The sequence below is a fragment of the Macaca fascicularis genome, chromosome 10, assembly GCF_037993035.2.
Source record: "Macaca fascicularis isolate 582-1 chromosome 10, T2T-MFA8v1.1".
NCBI lineage: Eukaryota > Metazoa > Chordata > Mammalia > Primates > Cercopithecidae > Macaca > Macaca fascicularis.
In genome coordinates this window covers 29358913-29380036 of record NC_088384.1, presented here as the reverse complement: position 1 = coordinate 29380036, position 21124 = coordinate 29358913, and positions in this window count along the sequence as shown.

Genomic DNA, 21124 nt, shown 5'->3' with positions numbered 1-21124 from the left:
ACTCCAGCCTGGGCAACAAGAGCAACACTCCTTCTCAAAATAAAAAAGAGAAAAAGGAAAAAAAGAGGCCAGGCACCGTGGCTTATGCCTGCAATCTTAGCACTTTGGGCGGTCGGGGCGGACGGATCATGAGATCTGGAGTTGGAGACTAGCCTGGCCAACATAGTGAAATCCCGTCTCTATTAAAAATACAAATTTAGTCAGGCATGGTGGCACACGCCGGTAGTCCCAGCTACTCGGGCGGCTGAGGCAGGAGAATCATTGAACCCCGGAGGCAGGGGTTGTGGTGCTCCGAGATCCCGCCACTGCACTACAGGCTGCGCAACATAGCCAGACTTTTTTTTTTTTTTTGTACGTAGTCTCCCCTCTGTCACCCAGGCTGGAGTGCAGTGGCGCGATCTCAGCTCGCTGCAAGCTCCCCCTCCCGGGTTCACCCCATTCTCCTGCTTCAGCCTCTGGAGTAGCTGGGACTACAGGTGCCCGCCATCACTCCCGACTAATTTTTTGTATTTTTAGTAGAGACGGGGTTTCACCGTGTTAGCCAGGATGGTCTCAATCTCCTGGCCGCCTGATCCACCTTCCTCGGCCTCCCAAAGTGCTGGGATTACATGCGTGAGCCACGGGCCGGTCGAGACTCTGTCCTTAAAAAAAAAAAAAAAAAAAAAGCTGGGCACGGTGGCACTTTGGAAGGCTGAGGCGGGCGGATCACTAAGTCAGGAGTTGGAGACCAGCCTGGTTTAAACGGTGAAATCCCATCTCTACTAAAACTACAAAAAATTAGTCGGGCTGGTGGCGGGCGCCTGTAGTCCCAGCTACTTGGGAGGCTGAGGCAGGAGAATGGCGTGAACCCGGGAGGCGGAGCTTGCAGTGACCCGAGATCTGGCCACTGCGCTCCAGCCTGGACTACAGTGCAAGTCTCCCTCTCAAAAAAAAAAAAAAAAAAAAAAAAAGGAGAAAAAGGGTTTTTAATAGACACTGAATAATTACAATTTAGTTGAGCTAGAAATCTATTTAGTTTCTTCCATATTTTTCCAAAACTTTCATCCTTTTTTTTTGGAAGCGGAGTTTTGCTCTTGTTCCCCAGGCTGGAGTGCAATGGCGCAATCTCAGCACCTGCTGGCAATGGCGGGAGGCTGGAGGACGCTCGCCCAACAGGTACTGGAGGGAGAGGCGCGCGCAGAAAAGACATGGGAAGACCAGGCGCGCGCACAATGGCTGCAGATCCGCCAGTGGATCACTGAAGATTCCTGCTCTCCTGCAGAGCTGGAGACTGAAGGGAGCTAAGATCACATCCTTGCACTCCAGCCTGAGCAACAAGAGCGAAACTCCGTCTGGAAAAGAAAAAGAAAAAGAGAGAAAAGAAAAGAAAAAGTAATGGCCAGGCGTGGTGCCTCACGCATCCCAGCACTTTGGGAGGTGGGGGCCAGCGGATCACGAGATCAGGAGTTGGAGACCAGCCTGGCCAACATAGTGAAACCCCGTCTCTACTAAAAATACAAAAATTAGCCAGGCATGGTGGCACGCACCTGTAGTCACAGCTATTCCTGTAGCTGAGGCAGGAGAATCACTTGAACCTGGGAGAGGGAGGTTGTGGTAGGCTGAGATCCCGCCATTGCATGCCAGCCTGGGCAACAGAGCGAGACTCCGTCTTAAAACATATTAAAAAAAAAAAAAGAGAAAGGGTTATTAATGCACTTTTATGCCTGTCTTCAATTTGCTTAGGAACTAGAAATCCATTTGGTTTCTTCCATATTTTTCCAAATTTTTCATCCTTTTTTCTTTTTTTGAGATGAAGTTCTGCTCTTGTCCCCCAGGCTGGAGTGCAATAGCACAATCTCAGCTCACTGCAACCTCTGCCTCCTGGGTTCAAGCGATTCTCCTGCCTCAGCCTCCTTAGTAGCTGGGATTACAGGCATGCACCACCTGGCCTGGCTAATTTTTGTATTTTTAATACAGATAGGGTTTCACCATCTTGGACAGGCTGGTCTCAAACTCCTGACCTCAAGACAGAGTTTAGTAGAAACTCTGTCTCTACTAAAAATACAAAAATGGCCAGGCGTGGTGGTTCACTCCTGTAATCCTAGCACTTCGGGAGGCTGAGGCCGGCGGATCACCTGAGGTCGGGAGTTTGAGACCAGCATGACCAACATGGAGAAACCCCATCTCTACTAAAAATATAAAATTAGCCTGGCGTAGTGGCGCATGTCTGTAATGCCAGCTACTCAGAAGGCTGAGGCAGGAGAATATCTTGAACCTGGGAGATGGAGGTTGTGCTGAGCCGAGATTGCACCATTTTACTCCAACCTGGGCAACAAGAGTGAAACTCCATCTCAAAACAAAAATTAGCTGGGTGTGGTGGCGGGTGCCTGTAATCCCAGCTACTCGGGAGGCTGAGGCACAAGAATTGCTTGAACCCGGGAAGTGGAGGTTGCAGTGAGCCAAGATCAGGCCACTGCACTCCAGTCTGGGCAACACACGGAGACTCAATCTCAATAAATAAATAATTATTAAGACAAAAATAAGGACATTACATAAACCATGTTATACCAGTGATTTTTGAAAATATCCAAGCAGTTTTATAGAAAAATATAACTCAGGCCAGGTGCGGTGGCTAATATCTATAATCCCAGCACTTTGGGAGGCCGAGGTTGGCGGATCACCTGATGCCAGGAGTTCGAGACCAGCCTGGCGAACATAGTAAAACCCCAATTCTACTAAAACTACAAAAATTAGCTGAGCATGGTGGCACATGCCTGTAATCCCAGCTACTCGTGAGTCTGAGGTTGGAGAATCACTTGAACCTGGGAGGCGGAGGTTTCAGTGAGCCGAGATCAGGTGACTGCAGTCTAGCCTGGACAACAGAGAACTTCCGTCTCAAAAGAAAAATACAACTTCATAAAAAAGAAATGTTTGTCTAGATCTAGAACCATTACAGGAATTGAATGGTTATTTTAAAATCTGTATCCCATCCCTTCAAAAATCTCACAAAAAACAAAACCAAAGAAAGCCTGGCCCAGATGATTTTATAGATTAAGTCCAGCTAACATTAAAGAGAACAGAAAGTCTATCTTCTACATAATTTTAAAAAAATAATTTATTTATTTTTTAGAGGAAATCTCGCTCTGTAGCCCAGACTGGAGTGCAGTGGCGTGATCTCTGCTCACCGCAAACTCCACCTCCCAACTTCAAGCCATTCTCCTGCCTCAGCCTCCACAGTAGCTGGGATTACAGGTCCACCCAGCTAATTTTTTTGTATTTTTAGTAGAGACGGGGTTTCACAATGTTAGCCAGGGTGTTCTTGGACTCCCGACCTCAGGTAATCTGCCTGCCTTGGCCTCCCAAAGTGCTAGGATTACAAGCATGAGCCACAGTGCCCAGTCTACATTTTTTTTTTTTTTTTTTTTTTTGAGACGGAGTCTCACTCTGTTGCCCAGGCTAGAGTGCAGTGGCGCGATCTGGGCTCACTGCAAGCTCCATATCCCAGGTTCAGGTCATTCTGCTGCCTCAGTCTCCCAAGAAGCTGGGACTACAGGCACCCGCCACCACGCCAGGCTAATTTTTTGTATTTTTAGTAGAGATGGAGTTTCACCATGTTAACCAGGATGGTCTCGACCTCCTATCCTCGTGATCCGCCGGCCTTGGCCTCCCAAAGTGCTGGGATTACAGGTGTGAGCCACTGTGCCCGGCCCCGGCCTATATAATCTTTCAGAAAAAGAAGCAAATGGAATTCTCCCCCAACTCATTGTGAATTTAGTATAGGCTTAATACCACACCAGACATCAATAGTACAAGGAAGCAAAAGTATAAGCTAACTTCTTATGGACATATATGCAAAAATGCTAAATAAAATATTAGCAAATAATCCAGTAATGGATTAAACATGTATCACGACCACGTTGTGGTTTTTCTAGGAAACTAAGATGATGTAATAAAAGAAAAAGCTATTATAGTAGTACAAACTATCAAAGGAAAAAACCTGTATGATCATTGCAATGGGGTCATTTGCGACATCATTTAATTTTTTTTCTTTTTTCTTTTTTAAGTCTTTTTGGCTGTAAGTTTATTCAATGCAAAATAATCCTCTCCAATTTTACTGAGGTGGCTGACCGCATCCATGACCAAATCCGTCTATAAACTGGAATTTGGTTGTTGACCCAGCCCCAGCCTCGGGTCTCTTGTCGGCACCAGGAGGCACAGCACTCCCTCTGTATGTATCTCTGTCGGCTTCCCCTCTTGTGAGTCTTGCAGGTCGCTCACCCTCCAGACCTTTAGGACTAGGCCTGCCAGTCCCTGGACGGCTGCAGTGTAGGGTGGCAGGCACAATCTCCGGGGGCAGATGAAGATAATCACGAAGATACTGGATACCCTCATTGATAAGGTACCAGTAGAAATGTCTCCAGGCAAACTGTTCCTTCATGTAGTAGCCTCGGGACTTGAAAGACTGCATGGCCTTCATGACATGAAGGTTGGGGATATTCCTTTTTTTTTTTTTTTTTTTGAGTCTCACTCTGTTGCCGAGGCTAGAGTGTAGGGGCACAATCCCGGCTCACTGCAACCTCCACCTCCTGGGTTCAAGCAATTCTCCTGCCTCAGCCTTCCGAGTAGCTGGGATTTCAGGGAACAGTATTTTCTTTTGTCAAAAGAGCCTCTTACGCCTTTGATATTTCCCAAGCTTATCATAGATACAAGCTTTTAAAGAATGACATTTGCAGTCACCCAGTAGGACACATCTCGAGATGAAATCAGAGTTGTAGGCTTTGTAGACAACAGCAGTCATTTCTGGTGGCTTCCGGGAGCAGAGGGGGACTGCCGTTTTGCTAACGTAGGTGATACCAAAAGGACTATAGTAAGTTTTTCTTAGTAATTAAAAACCAGGCCGGGCGCCCACGCCTTCACTCCCGGCACTTTGGGAGGCTGGGGAGGGCGGATCACCTGAAGTCAAGAGTTTGAGACCAGCCTGACCAACATGATGAAATCCTGTTGCTATTGAAAACACAAAAATTAGCCAGGCGTGGTGGCACACACCTGTAATCCCAGCTACTGAGGAGGGTGAGGCAGGAGAATCACTTGAACTCGGGACGCAGACATTGCAGTGAGTCAATATCACACCACTGCACTCCAGCCTGGGCAACAGAGCAAGACTCCGTCTCAAAAAAACAAAACAAAAACCAGACATAATAAGGCCAAACGCAGTGGCTCACACCTGTAATCTCAGTAGTTTGGGAGGCCAAGGAGGGCAGATCACCTGATGTCAGGAGTTCGATACCAGCCTGGCCAACATGGTGAAACCCCGTCTCTACAAAAAATATATAAATTAGTCGGGCGTGGTGGCACATGCTTGTGATCCCAGCGGCTTGGGAGGCCAGGGCAGGAGAATTGCTTAAGAGGCGGAGGGTGCAGTGAACTGAGGTCTCACCACTGCATTCCAGCCTGGGCGACAGAATGAGACTCCCTCTCAAAAAAGGAAAAAAAAAAAAAAAAAAAACCACAGCTGTTACAATATACATGTATGTTGTAAAATAACCAACCCAATATAGAAGGGTATATAGTGAAAGGAGAAGAATTGTGGGTAAAATTGTTTCTATGAATAAATGGCTAATCCAGTGTTTTTTCCTCCAGAAAAAGACCTTTTCCCCTTTGATTTAGTGTACACCACACAGAGTCGCTTAGCCGACTCAGCGACTTTTTAGATCGCTGGAGAATGCTTCCTAATGGTTGCAGGTGTGTAGGGGTTTTCTTGACATTTTCAGTAAGAAAGTGAATGCTGTGCCATAGGAAAGCTTTATCACTGGTGCACGTTGGCAGCCAACCAAATACTTGAGTGTCAAGTGTGGTATCTAGTGAGTGGAGAATAACCGTAATAATTTCAATTACAGTTGTAGTTAAAGTGAAGTTTGTATCAAAATTTCTGTTTTAAACATGAACTTTTAGGAGGTGTATCTGCAGTGTTTCCTCCTCAGATGTGATTTCTCTGAAGCAGTGGTTCTCTATAACTGACTTGACTCACAATGCATCTGATATTTCAGTTTACTGAGAAATCCACTGAGAAAGCTGTTAAGTTTGCCTGGCATTAAAGATATTCCTACATTGTTAAATAGATCTTTTCTTATTAGATATAAAATGTCAGGAGATATTTTATTTTGAGACAGTTTCGCTCTTGTTGCCCAGGCTGGAGTCCAATGGTGTGATCTCGGTTCACCACAACCTCTACCTCCCGGGTTCAAGTGATTCTCCTGCCTCAGCCTCCCAGGTAGTTGGGATTACAGGCATGTGCCACCACCCCTGCCTAATTTTGTATTTTTAGTAGAGACAGGGTGTCTCCATGTTGATTAGGCTGGTCTGGAACTCCCGACCTCAGGTGATCTGCCCGCCTCGGCCTCCCAAAGTGCTGGGATTACAGGCACGAGCCACCTCACCTGGCCCCAGGAGATTTTTTTGTGTTGTGGTGTGCCAACAAAATAAGCCTAGGCAGGGAAATTCCTTCTGGTGCTTGGAATTGTTAGTGCTGAATAGACTAGCTGCGAGGTAAAGAAACCCCACGGTGTTTTCTATCAGTTCAGAAATCACTGTGACCTCAGTCTTTTGCTGTGAAATAACATGACCATGAAGAAAGTAGGCTTAAATAATGTATTTTGGGTATGTCGAGGGGGAAGGACAGTTACGATCTGTTCCAAAGTGAACATAAGAGATGATCCCTGTCTGTCTGTCAAGCCTTTAAAATTTATAGTGCTCTTCTGTTAATCTCAAGATTTCGAGTTATTGTGACATACTCTTAAAACCTGCAGTGCACCAAAAGGCATATTTTTAAAGCATCTTGAAATTAATAATGTAATATCTACTTCTTCAGAATAGCAGTTTTTACATTCTGAAGACTTGACTGCTCTCAGCCACTTCTGAGTTCTCTATTTTCAAAGATAATTTGGTAACTCCATAAAGGAAATCTGTAAATAAGAGAAGAGAGTGAATATCTTTTAACAGTGTTTTTCCTGATCTTTTCTAATATCTTCGTTGTGGTTCTGTCCTTTAGTTTTTGGTTAAATCCTGAGCTTTACTTCTGCCTGTATCTTCCCAAACTATTAATCTGTTCACAGTCACTCTCCCATTTAAACCCTTCAACAGCCCCCCTACCTTCGTAATAAGGTCTCCTTAGCTTGGTATCCAGAACACTTCAATACTGGCCTTTGACCCCTGTTCTCCTTCCCCCATCTCTGTTTAGGTGCTTCACTGAGCTGCAACGAACAGCTCTTGGCCCCTTGAAATCTCTCCAGTCTCCTTGTCTCCCTCTGCTGGAATATTCTTCTCTCACTTCATCTGATCATTGCCTTCAAAACTCAGCTCATTTTCTTATTTCCTTGCCCTTTTCATGTCCCTTGTTTTCCTCCAATTAAATTAATGTTCCAGACTCAAAAGAAAAACGGCTCAGCTCAGGCATTACCTTGTCTGGAAGGCTTCCCTAGTCCTCCTGCCTCCTGCAGACTTGTCTGGTACCCTGTACATTCGGGATTTGGCACACTGTGTCTCGTCTGCGGCCTCCACTGCACGATGAGACCGTAAGTGTGTGGCTTGACAGAAAGTTGTTCAATCTTTTGTGCTGGTACAGTGCTGGGCATGGCACTGTTACAGAGGAAATGGGCCACTTAAATCCTGCCCTTAGGAGCTTTTATTCTAGTTGCACTTGACCCTGCCAGCTGTGAGACACTTCCCAGTAGTGCATACCAACTTTCAAAGTCTATTTAATTGTATCTTAGCGTCTGATTCCAGTCTTATTTCTTGAAGGAGGGGAGTGTCTCTAATGTCTTATTTTAGCACCCAGAGACCAGGTAGGCATCATTTTTGTCCCAAATTCTGGAAGGAATGTGCATTTGGCACAGATTACTTCCCTTTTTTTCTTGTACACCTTTCACCTTTTTTTTAAGTTTGATGTGTTTGAATAGTAAGGGTTTAAGAGATTAAGATTAAATTTCAACTTTGTCTATTGTGCGTATAGCCTAAGGAAAACAAAAAGTTAAAGAGGAAAAATACATTGCCTCTAAAAAGAAGACTCGTTATTAAACTTTTTTTATTTTTAATTGTTTTCAGAGACTGGGTCTCACCCTATTACCCAGGCTGGAGTGGTGAACACAGCTCACCATAGCCTTGAATTCCTGGGCTCAAGGGTTCCTCTTGCCTTAGCTGTCTCACTAGCTGGGACTGCAGGCCCGCACCAGCACACCTGGCTCATTTTCAAAAATTGTTTTGGAGAGTCATGGTCTCACCGTCTTGCCCAGGCTGGTGTGGAACTCCTGGGTTCAAGCCAATTTTCAAAAATTGTTTTGGAGAGTCACGGTCTCACCATCTTGCCCAGGCTGGTGTGGAAATCCTGGGTTCAAGCAAATCTCCCGCCTTGGCCACCCTAAGTGTTGGGATTCCCATTGTGCCCAACCTAAACTTTTTTTTTTTTCTTTAATGCTGAGCCGTACACAAAAGAAAATGTCCTGGTCAAGCCTCGGAAAGAAGTATGCAAAGAAACTGGTGGCAGCCTGGATGTGATGGCTCATACCTGTGATTTCAGGGCTTTGGGAGGTGAAGAGGAGAGGATTGCTTGAGGCCAAGAGTTCGAGACCAGCCTGGGCAACATAGTGAGACCCTGTCTCTACAAATAAACATTTTATAATTAGCCGAGTGTGGTGTTACGCACCTGTAGTCTCAGCTACTTGAGAGGCTGAGGCAGGGGGATCTCTTGAGCCCAGGTGTTTGAGGCTGCAGTGAACTAGGATCACACCACTGCTCTCCAGCCTGGGCTACAAAGTGAAACTCTGTCTCTAAAGAAAAACATGCTGGTGGCATTGTCAAGATTTGTCAAGAAATAGCCATGACACTGGGCCCAGTGGTGCGCACCTGTAGTGCCAGCTGTTCAGGAGGCTAAAGTGGGAGAATCTCTTGAGCCTAGGAGTTTGAGCTCAGCTTGGGCAGCATTGCAAGACCCCAGTCTCTCAAAAAATAGGTCAATAAGGTTTATTTTAATTAAACAAGAAAAATAAATATCTGCTAAAATTTAAAGCTATTCTGTTCTTCCTCTCTCTCTTCTAGTGTTCTTGGGGAAGATCCCTACTAAGCCATTTTCCAGTGGCACCTCTTCCACCGTGCATTCCTGAGGCAGTCTGATGGGGCTACTTTATTCCAGAACAATCACCGTGAGACCTTTTCTCCCAATAAATGCTCTTTTCTCTCCTTAATATATTCTCTTGCTTACAAAACACTGGTGTCTCCTTATCATGGTTTGGTTCTACCCCACTGGGCCCAAGAATTCTTGCCCGGGAGCAATTGAATTTTCTTCTTTCATGCTTTTTGAAACTTTGGTGTGGTAGAGCCAATTTTAAATCTTCTGCCCCATTTTTTCATTGTTTTTCTCTCCTTTGAGAGAGTGATTAATAGACACTCTTGACAAAAGGATGAGTGAGGTATATGTGTATGTGTTGAAAGGTTCTGATGGATGCAACTAAGAGTACTTGGGGAACATGGCGAAACTTCCAGGCCCATTCAAGAGTCTTGTTTTCTTCCTGAGCTTTTATGTATTTATTATACTGCCCTATTCATTACTGAGCTTGTGCCTTACAGTAAAAGGTGCTTTAAGTTGTTGACGCTATAATTTAAAATAATCTGGGTCACCTAGCATGGTTAAGCCTGGAAAAAAAGGATGTCCTTCCTGCCAAAGCAGATTGTATATAGATATGCAACCTGGTTATGCCTGTGCTAACCCCTACTCTGTTGAGTCTAGAAGTAATGCAGGTAAATGTTTTAGTTCCGATTTTTTTTTTTTTTTTTTTTGAGACAGAGTCTCGCTCTGTCACCCAGGCTGGAGTGCAGTGGCATGATCTCAGCTCAGTGCAACCTCCGCCCCTCCAGGTTTAAGCAATTCTGTCTCAGCCTCTAGAGTTGCTGGGATTACAGGCACGTGCCACCACACCTGGCTAATCTTTTTTTTTTTTTTTTTTTTTTTGAGACAGAGTCTCGCTCTGTCGCCCAGGCTGGAGTGCAGTGGCCGGATCTCAGCTCACTGCAAGCTCCGCCTCCCGGGTTCACGCCATTCTCCGGCCTCAGCCTCCCGAGTAGCTGGGACTACAGGCGCCCGCCACCTCGCCCGGCTAGCTTTTTGTATTTTTTAGTAGAGATGGGGTTTCACCCTGTTAGCCAGGATGGTCTCGATCTCCTGACCTCGTGATCCGCCCGTCTCGGCCTCCCAAAGTGCTGGGATTACAGGCTTGAGCCACCGCGCCCGGCCCTGGCTAATCTTTTGTATTCTCAGTAGAGACAGGGTTTAACCATCTTGGCCAGACTAGTCTTGAACTCTTGACCTTGTGATCCACCCACCTCAGTCACCCAACGTGCTGGGATTACAGGCTAGAGCCACCGTGCCTGGCTTCTGATTTTTTTAAAAAATTTGACTTTGTTTACTTTTATTTTATTTTTATTTAGAGACAGGGTTTCATTATTTTGCATAGGCTGGTCTCGAATTCCAGGGCTCGAGAGATCCTCTTGCCTCGGCCTCCCAAATGCTGGGATTACAGGCATGAGCCACTGCAACTGGCCTTAACTTTGAAATGAAGTTAGAAATGTACATTTTATTATTATTATTTTTATCATTTTAGAAACAGGTCTTGCTCTGTTGCCCAGGTTGGAGGGCAACAATGGTGCAATCATAGCTCACTGCAGCCTCCACCTCCAGGGCTCAAGTGATTTTCCCGCCTCAGCATCCTGAGTAGTTGGGACTACAGGTACTTGTCACCACAGCTAATTTTTATTTTTGTAGAGACAGGGTCTCACCAGTTGCCCAAGCTGATCTCGCACTCCTGGGCTCGAGTGATTCTCCTGCCTCGGTCTCCTACCGAGGCGGTCCAAAAGTGGTCTCCACCACTTTGGGAGGCCAAGGAGGGAGGATTGCTTGAGCCCAGGAGATCAAGACCATCTCGGGCAACATAGACCTCATCTCTACTAAAAATAAAAAAACAACTTAGTCGGGCATGGTGGCACTCGCCTGTGATCCCAGCTACTCAGGAGGCTGGGGTGGGAGGATCCCTTGAATCTGGGAGATTGAGGCTGCAGTGAGTTGTGACCGAAGCATTGCACTCCAACCTGGGTGACAGAGTGAGACCCTGTTTCAAAACAAACAAACAAACAAAAATATTTGTTTCCAAATGGCACGCAAGGAAGGTAGTAATCCCTGAGTGTTAAGCCAGCAGATTTTGCCCTGCATTTTGTGTGCTAACTCAAGAAATCAGGACACCTGATGAGTTGAAGTGTTCAAGCTAAAGCTCTGCTATGCTCCCTACTTTATAGGCTGTTCTGCTTGGGCCTCCTAGTGATGGAGGACTGCCTCTTTGCTCACTAGAGTCTCTAGTTTTCTTTTTTTTTTTTTTTTTTTTTTTGAGACGGAGTCTCACTCTGTCGCCCAGGCTGTGGCACGATCTTGGCTCAGTGCAACCTCTGCCTCCTGGGATCAAGCGATTTTCATGCCTCAGCCTTCTGAATAGCTGGGATTACAGGCATGTGCGACCATGCCCGGCTAATTTTTTGTATTTTTAGTAGAGACGGGGTTTCACCATGTTGTTCAGGCTGGTCTCAAACTTCTGACCTCAAGTGATCTGCCCACCTCAGCCTCCCAAAGTGCTGGGATTACAGGTGTGAGTCACCACACCCGGCTGTAGTTTTCCATTCGCCACAGTTTGTGACAGTCTCCACATCGTGAAGTGACAAGTTCTCTTCCCTTTTCCTTCTGCCCTTCATCACCTTTTTCTTCCTCATTTCTTTTTTGAATTATGCTGTCTTGAATTGGTGTCTAAAGGATGACATAGCAGACAAGGGGACTGACACATTAACTCTCATGCGTTACTGAGGAATTTCTCAGTGCTCTGTCTGCATCATCTGCTCGCTCTCTCCTTCCTAGATGCTGCCTGCCAACCTGCTTTGAGAAATTGGAAATGAATTGGGGTGTCATCAGCCTCCCCTTGTACATATAGAGACAGCATCTCCAATGCCTTGATTTGCATAATAACAAATAGTGTTTTGCTTACCTACTTCCACACAAACTGCTGATATGGTTAGGATTTGGGAAAGGGGAAGAAGGGAGTTTTGGGTTTTGAGGAGTAGCTGGGACTTGAACAAAGAAGAGGTAGTAATGAACATTCCTGGGGTGAGGGAATTAGCTGAGGGAGAATAAGGCTTATAATAAATTAGGGATTGACAGACTGTCTGTAAAGGGCCAGATAGTAAATGTTTTAGTCATTGAAGACCTTAATGTCTGTGTTGCAACTAATCAACTCCATCATTGTAGTGCAAAAGTAACCACAGACACTACAGATATGAATGAATGTGACTGTGTTTCAATAACTTTTTTTTTGTTTTTTGTTTTTGAGACAATGTCACTTCTGTTGCTCAGGCTGGAGGGCAGTGGCTTGATCACAGCTAATTGCAGTCCTGACTTCCCAGGCTCAAGTGATCCTCCTACCTTAGCTTTCTGAGTAGCTGGGACTACAGGCACACACCACCACGCCCCACTAATTTTTGTATTTTTTGTAGAGGTGGGGTTTTACCATGTTGGCCAGGCTGGTCTTGAGCTCCTGAACTTCTGGGCTCAAGCCATCCACCCTCAGTCACCCAAAGTGTTGGGATTACAGGCATGAGCCACTGTGTCCAGCCCAAAATAGTCTTCTGATTTTTTCCCCCAGCCATTTAAAAGTGCAAAACATTCTTAGCCTTGGCGTGAAGGTCCTGGGGCCGAGCTCATGACTGGTCTTGAGGTGCCCAAGCCAGAGGCCCAGGAGCTCCCTTCCCAGGCAGGGGTCAACGTGCTGCCTGCCTATTCCCTAGTCACATGGTGACATTCCACCCTCCACTGTCACATCTCTGTGTGAGGAGGCCTTGCTGGGTACTTGGGGACCTCTGTGTGCTGGTGCCTTCCCGCCTCTGTTCCTCTCAGCCCTGACTAGCTCTGTCTTGGAACAGGGTAACTACCCTTTATTCGAAAACATGCGGCAAGCCCTGGGCTGTTCTGAAAACTCAGGCATAGCGTTCTGATTTCTCCACCCACAAGGAGCCCCAGGCTTCCTGAGTCCTTGGGACAAAACAGCCCCATAGACTGCTGCCCCCCTCCCCGGGCCCAGGTGAACAACCCAGGCAGGGGTGGGGCTGAGGTTGCACCTTGGAACCTACCCTCCACCAGGCCCAGGTGAACATCCCAGGCAGGGGTGGGGCTGGGGCTGCACCTTGGAACCTACCCTCCACCAGGGTTGTGGTGGGGCCCTCCGTGCCACCTCGGTAAGAACCTGCCTGTCATCTGCAGCCCAGGTGGTGTGACAATGACCTTTGCCCTCCCCCTCCTTCCCACAGGTCCCGCACCTCAGCTGCGGAGGAGAGAGAGACGGCGGTGTTGAGTGAGAGGCCGCCGCGCATGAACAGATGCCCTCCCCACTCCACGCACCCCCTGGTGGCTGAGGAAAGTCTAGGCTGGGGCACAAATGGGCCTTGGGGTGATATCGGAGCCCGGGATCCTTCCTATGTCCAGGGCACCTGTCGCTGAAGGCTCTGACAAACTCACAAGCATCTGGGAAACAGATGCCCTATTTCTTTTTCACAGCCTCCTGGTGGCCCCCAGGCCTTTGTTAGGGAGGCTCTGCCAAACTGCACATCTAGGTACCAGGTAAACACCTAGGACTCAGAACTCCAGACATCAGGCCCCATGTGAAAACCCAGGTCCAGGAAATCTGGGTCCCAGGAAGTCCTCAGTCACCAGGAAACACTCAGGCCTCAGTTGGATATCCGGTCCCAAGTTGACACCAAGGCCTCAGGTGAACACCAGGCACTAAGAAAATGTCAGGCCCCAACTGAGATCAACCCCTCGGTGGTCTCCCGAACCCGACCTAAATACCAAGCCTCAAGTTTACATAGGGCCCCAGGTCACATCAGGGTCTAGGTAGACACTGACTCCAAGTAGACTTTAGGCCCCAGGTTCACAGCCACACCCAGGAGAACACCTCACCCCAGGTAGCTGTAAGACTCCATCCAGACACCAGTCCCCAGCTGGACATCAGATTCCAGGTAAACACCAAGCCCCAGTTGGGTATCTAATCCATAGGAGGACATCAGGCACCAGGTTGACACACAAGCCCCACATAGATGCCTACACCACAGGTGGACATGAGGCCCCAGGTACATAACCAGTCCCCAGGTGACTATCAGGCCCTAGGTGAACACCAGGTCCTGGATGAACATCGGGACCCAAGTGCATACCCAGGCCCCTGGGAAACATCAGGCTCCAGGTGGACACCAGGACCCATGTGGACAACCAGGTCCAGAGGTTCCACATAAACACCGAGTTTTCAAGTGGGTATTGAGCCCCTAGGTGTACACACCAGTCCCTCAAATATCGAAAGGTCACATATTCTCTGGCCAAATGCAATACAGTCATCTCCCCCAAAAATATGTATTTGGGAAACTGAAAAGTATACTTCTCAATCTCAAGTAAAGAAACTCTTAATAGAAGACCAAAGACACACCGAAAGAACCAACCATGAAACTCCTGCATCCAACATGAGCACAGTACTGCTCAACTAGCCCCAGAGCAAGACCCGCCACAGGCTTTGCATGGAGGACGCGCAGATTAGAAGAGAAGAATGGAAATGTGGGACCTGGGATTGCAATGTAAGAAAAGAGGAAAAGGCAACCGTGCGTGCCAAGAAACCCAAGAAAGAAAGGGTGATATGGAGAAATAACTAACCCAGGCCCGGTTTCCAAAGAAACATTAGAAACCACACTGTGAAATGAAGTGACAGGCCGAATCAAGCCAGCATCTGTGTAGATTTTCAAGTGTGGGTCTCTCCCAGATGGCTTAAAAGCCTACAAATTGCAAAGGCCACCCTGAACATGTCCAACCCACCTTGCAGAAATTCACCACTGGGAAAAGATACAGAAAGCAGTGCAGTTCCGGAGCTTACCTTGGAGAAGCTTCCTGCAGTCCCTGGGCATCACTGGCTGCCTCTGTGGCTTTCCCCGAGGGCCCGCGGCCTTGGCCCAGCCCCCTCCCTCAGCTCTGGTGCGTGGCCACTGATGACCTGAGTGGCCTGGGCCGGGATCCTGGCCCTCTCAAGGAGCCACCCTGCATGCTCACAAATGGTCCTGGCAGCTGGCATCGTGGTGCTCTCTCACTGTTGGGCACCGCATCCTTTCCCATGGACAGTCTGGTGGGGCACGGCTCCGGGACCCCAAGGTCAGCACCCGCCTGAGATCTTCATGCCATGGCCAAAGCACTAGGGGCAACTTACCCAGGCACCACCTGAGCCACGATGGCGCCTTCCTCACAGCCTGTGCGGGAGGGTGAGGTTGAGGTCCTGGACGATGAGGGGCGGGGTCAGGGAAACTCCCCACCCATTCTCCCCAGGAAAAGGGCAGGTGCATGGGAGCACACCCCCTGCAGGTGGACATAAGGCCCCGGTGGACACGGAGGCCACAGGAAAATGTCAGGACACAGACGCTGGACATCAGATACCAGGTTGACGCCAGGCGCCGGGTGGACACCAGATCCTAAGGGGACCCCAGTCCCTGCACGGACAGCAGGTCCCAGGTGGATAAATCAGGTCACAGTTTGGCACACAGGCCCCAGGTGGACCCAAGGCCCCAGCTAAATATCAGGACCCAGGTGAACGACCAGGCCTCAGGTAAATAGCAGGCCCAAGGCAGACACAAGGCCCCAGGTACATACCAGTCCCCAGGCTGAAACCAGGCCCTAGGTGGACACCAAACCCAAGGTAAATACCATCCACAGGTAAACACCAGACCACAGGCAGATTACAGGTCCCAGAAAAACACCCAGGGCCCAAGAAGAAATCAGACCCTAGGTGAACACTGGTCTGCAGGTGGACATCAGGCTGGGTATCCACCTGGGACCTGCTGTTCGCGGGGTGGGGGCCTATGTCCACCGACCCTGGGTACGTATTGTTCATCTGCGGTCTGGTATTCACCTGGGCCCTTAGAGTCAACCTGGGACCTGATGGCCACCTGGGGGGCCTCATGGTCACTTGAGGCCTGGTGTCCTCCTGGGGCCTGATGTCAACACATGCAGTGTAGGTATCCACCAGGGGCCTGATGTCCACCTGAGGTCTGCGGTTCACCTGGAGCCTTGGTGTCACCCTAGGACCTAATGTCCAGCTGGAGCCTGGTATCCATCTAAAGCCTGCGGTCTGCCTGGGGCATTATTATGTCACTTGAAGACTAAGTATCCAACTGGGGCCTGATTTTCACCTGAGGTCTATTATCCACATGAGGCCTGGGTATCCGCCCAAAGCCTTGGTATCCTCCTTGGGCCTGAAGTCCATCTGTGACATTCTGTCCCACTGGGGCCTGGGTGTAAACCCAGTGCCTGATGTATACCTCGAGTCCAGTGTGCACCCAGCTGGGACCTGAGGGCCACCTGAGGCCCTAGATTCACCTGGAGCCAGGGTGTCCACGTGGGGCCTAACGTTTACCAGGAACGTAAGTATCCACCTGGGGCCTCATGTCTTCCTGGGGCCTAGGTGTCAATGTGGGGCCTGGGGATCCACCTGGGGCCTGATGTTCAACTGAAGCCTGGTGTACACCTGGAACCTATTTTTCAACTGGGAACCTGATGTCCACCTGGTGCCTGATGTCCATGTGGAATCTGGAGTCCACCTGGGAACTGGCATACGCCTAAGACACAGTGTCAACTTGGTGTTGGCTGTCCAGTGTTCACGAGGCTCCATCCAGGTGGATGCCGGGCCCCAGATAAACTCCAGGCCCCTTGTGAATATCAGGCCCCCGGTGAACACACAGGCCCCGAGTCAAAACCAAAACCCCACAGGTCCAGACTTCAGATCCCATGTGGACATCCAGGCTCCAGGAAGTCATCAGGCCCCAGTGGACACTCAGGCCCCCAGGTGGACATTCAGCCCCAGGTTGACACCCAGGCCTCCAGTGAAGAGCAGACCAAGGAGAATTCCAGGCCCCAGGTGAATAGCAGGCACTGGGTGGACAGCAGGATCCAGGTGGATACAAGGCACCCAGGTGGATACATGAGACCCTGCTGAACATCAGGCCCCACATGGACACTCAGGCCCCAGACGGACACTGGGCCTCACAAGGATATGAAATTCAAATAAACACTAGGCCTCAGACTGAAACCAGGTCCAAGGAGGACACCAGACTGCAAGTGACAACCAGGCCCCAGGTGGCTATGTGGGCCCCAGGTGGAGAGCAGGTACCAGATGGACAAACGAGGCCCAGGTAAACACCAGGCCCCAGAAGAACTACAGGCACAAGGTAGACACAGGCCCCAGGTGCATATCAGATCTCACGTGGATATCTAGGACCCAGGTGAACAAAAGGCCCGAGGTGAACATTCAGTCTCCAGGAGGGCACCAAGCCCCAGGCAGACACCAGGACCCAGGACGAGACCAAGATACAAATGGACATCAGGCCTCAGGTGGACACCAGAGACCAGGCAGCCTGATGAGGCTCCAGGTGGACACCAGACTGCTGGTGATAATAGGCTCCCAGCTGATACCCAGGCCCCAGTGAAACACCCAGGCCACAGGGAGACAGCAGGAAGCTACTACAGGACCCAGAGGTACATCAGGTTACACATGGACACCCAACCTTCAAGTGGATCCCAAGTCCCCAGTCGTAAACACCAGTCCTCAACAACCGAAAGGTAACATATTCTCTGGCCAAATGCAACAGAGGAATCTCCCCATAAAATATGTAGGATGGAGAGTTCTTGGACATTGAAGGGCAGGGCCAGGGAATCTCCCCACCCATTCTCCCCAGGACAAGGGCCAGTGCATGACGACACACTCCCTCCAGGTGGACAGAAGGCCCCAGTGGAAGCCAAGGACCCAGGAAAACATCAGGCCACAAACAGACACTGGACATCAGACACCACGTTGATAGCAGGTCCTGGGTGGACACAAGGTCTCAAGGGGACTCCAGTGCCTGCATGGACATCAGGCCCCAAGTGGACAAATTATGTCACAGTTTGGCACACAAGCAGACCCAAGGTGGACACCGGGCCCCAGCTAAGTATCAGGCCCCAGGTGAACACCCAGGCCCCAGGTAAATACCAGGCCCCAGGTAGACACAAGGCCCCACGTACATACCAGGTCCCAGTTGGGACATCAGACGTCCTGGTGTATGTCAGGTCTCAGATTGACACACAGGCCCCAGTGGAATATGAGGCCCCACTTGAACTCCAGGCTCCTAGTGGATGTCCAGGCCCCAGGTAAATATCAGGCCCAAGGTGAACACAGGAGGCCTCAAATGGACATCAGACCCCAGGTGAGTGCTCAGTCCCCACGTAGACATCAGGCCCCAGGTAGACACCGGTCCCCAGATGGACATCAAGCCTCTGGTGGACATGGTCTCAAGCTGTACATCAAGCACCGGGGTCACATCCAGGCCACAGCTGGATGCAAAACCATAGGTGGACAGTTGTGCCACAAAGGATACCAAGGACTCGGGTGATCATCCAGCATCAAGGGGAACATGAGGCCCGATGTAGGCAGCAGGCACAGGATGGATATCAGACTCAGGTAAACACTGAGGCCCCAGGAGGACAATAGGCCCGAGATGGATACCCAGTCCCCACCTGATTATCTATCCTCATGGGATGGCATGTTCCACATGGACACCAGGCATCAAATAAACGCCTAGGCCCCTGGTGAGTATCAGGCCCCACAGGGACACTCAGAGACACTTAGACCAGAGCTGGACCTGTGGCCCCAGGTAGATACCTACACCTCATGGTGACATCAGGACCCAGAATGCCAGGCTCCAAGGGACCAGCAGGTCCCAGGTGGCTTATGAGGCCCCACGTGGATATCAGAAACCAGACTGACACCCAGGGTGGCACAAGGCCCCAGAGAAACAACAGGTCCAAGGTGGACATAGGCCCCAGGTGCACACCAGGTCCCAGGAGGGTATCTAGGACCAAGGTAAACAACAGCAACCAAGTAGATACCCACACCCCGGGTAGAAACCCGGCCCCAGGCAGAAACCAGGCCCCAGCAGGACACCAGGAAGTTCTGCTGAATATAGAATCAACATATGATCCAGCAGTTCTACTTCTGGGAATCTACCCCTGAAAGCAGAGTCTCAGAATATTTGTACCTCCATGTTAATAACAACAGTGTTCACAATGTTAATAGCAATAATACTCACCATGGTCGGAAAGTGGACACAACTATGTAACCACCAATGGATGAATGCATAAACAAAACATGGAGGCCGGGTACGGGGGCTCACGCCTGTAATCCCAGCACTTTGGGAGGCCGAGACGGGCAGATCAAGAGGTCAGGAGATCGAGACCATCCTGGCTAACACGGTGAAACCCCATCTCTACTAAAAATACAAAAAATTAGCCAGGCATAGTGGCGAGAACCTGTAGTCCCAGCTACTTGGGAGGCTGAGGCAGGAGAAAGGCATGAATCTGGGAGGCGGAGCTTTCAGTGAGCTGAGATTGTGCCACTGCACCCCAGCCTGGGCAACAGAGACTTCATGTCAAAGAGAAAAAAAAAAAAAAACATAGTATAGATACAAAATGGCATGTTACTCTCAGCTATAAAGGACAAAAATTCTGACACATCCAACAACATGAAATACATTATGCTATGTTAAACCAGTCACAAAAAGACACATACTCTACAATTCCACTTACATGGGGTACCTAAAGTTAGAGACAGAAAGAAGGGTGATTGGCAGGAGGGGAGGGTGGGAAGGGAATGAACAGCTATATAATGAGCTCAGAGAAAGAGTTCAGGAGACGGAGTGCACAGTGCCATTAATAGGCTTAACAACGCTGAATGGTGTGCTTAAACATTAAGATGATAAGTTTCATTTTATGAGTATTTTAACACAACTATTAATAATTTTTAAAATAATTTCAAAAATATCCCCAATGATTCTTATAAAAATTCCTTTAAGAACTCTTACATGAATAAAGCTCTTTCCTCTAAATTTGCTCTATTGTATAAATTATGTTTGGAATGATAAGTTATAAGGCAATATTTTGACTAGTAAATATATATTGTAAAATACTTTTCATATCACTTTATAATTGTTGGTCTACTTAATTAAGGTGCTTTCTATAACTCTTCCCACATATGACTATTTGTAAATTTATATTATAAAGAAAATTCTAATGTATTGTTTATTGCTTAAATAAAGCACTGAAAAGCTGGTGAATTCTTCAATAATTTACCGTTAATTCAAAACATTATTTCTTCTCAGAATACATTTTCTGTAAAGACATATTAGGTTATTTTACTTCTCACATAACTGCATGTCTAGTTCTTTCAACAGGGCAAGAAGTGTCGCTTTTGTGCAAGTAATAGGCTCCAAATTATCAGTTCATCCCATAGGAATTTTTATAAAAGGATAAGGTTAATGAATGCTAGAAATTGCATCTACAACTTAGATTGATCAGTCACACACTGCAAGAATAAACAGCTTTCATCTCGTTTTGGTTCTCTGCTTTGAAACGTAAGCACACAGGTTAATTGCTATGGAAAGCATGGATTAAACTAAACTATGTAACACCATTTTCTTTAATTTCAGAAATTATATTAAAATATTAATCTTGTAAAAATATTCATTCACTCAAACATTTATTTGTTTCTCCTCTGAACAGCACCTGTGTTAGATGACCTGATGCTATTCGGAGGAGAAAAAATAAATGTTTGAGTTTATATGCATACATTTTTAAACATGGCAAATGTGAGATGCAGTATTTCTCACAGATTAAAACAAAACGAAAACTCAAAATCAGTAATATTCTTCCATATTTAAAATTACAATGCACTTTGCTGGATTACCACACTCAGATTTCACACTCTGTTATGAAATCATCATTTTTGTACTCACAATATTAACACATCTTAAAATACAAAAGAAGGTACCATCACAATTTCCGACCTACTCAAAACCTAATGGCCTGGCCATGGGCTGATACAGTAAGCCTTCCGTGACTCAGATTTCTCTGATGTAAAATAAACAAATTGGACTAGACAATGGCACTGGTCATTTATTCCACATTTTACAAAGCAGTTTTTAGAATAGAAAGCATAAATCCTCGGGGATTCTG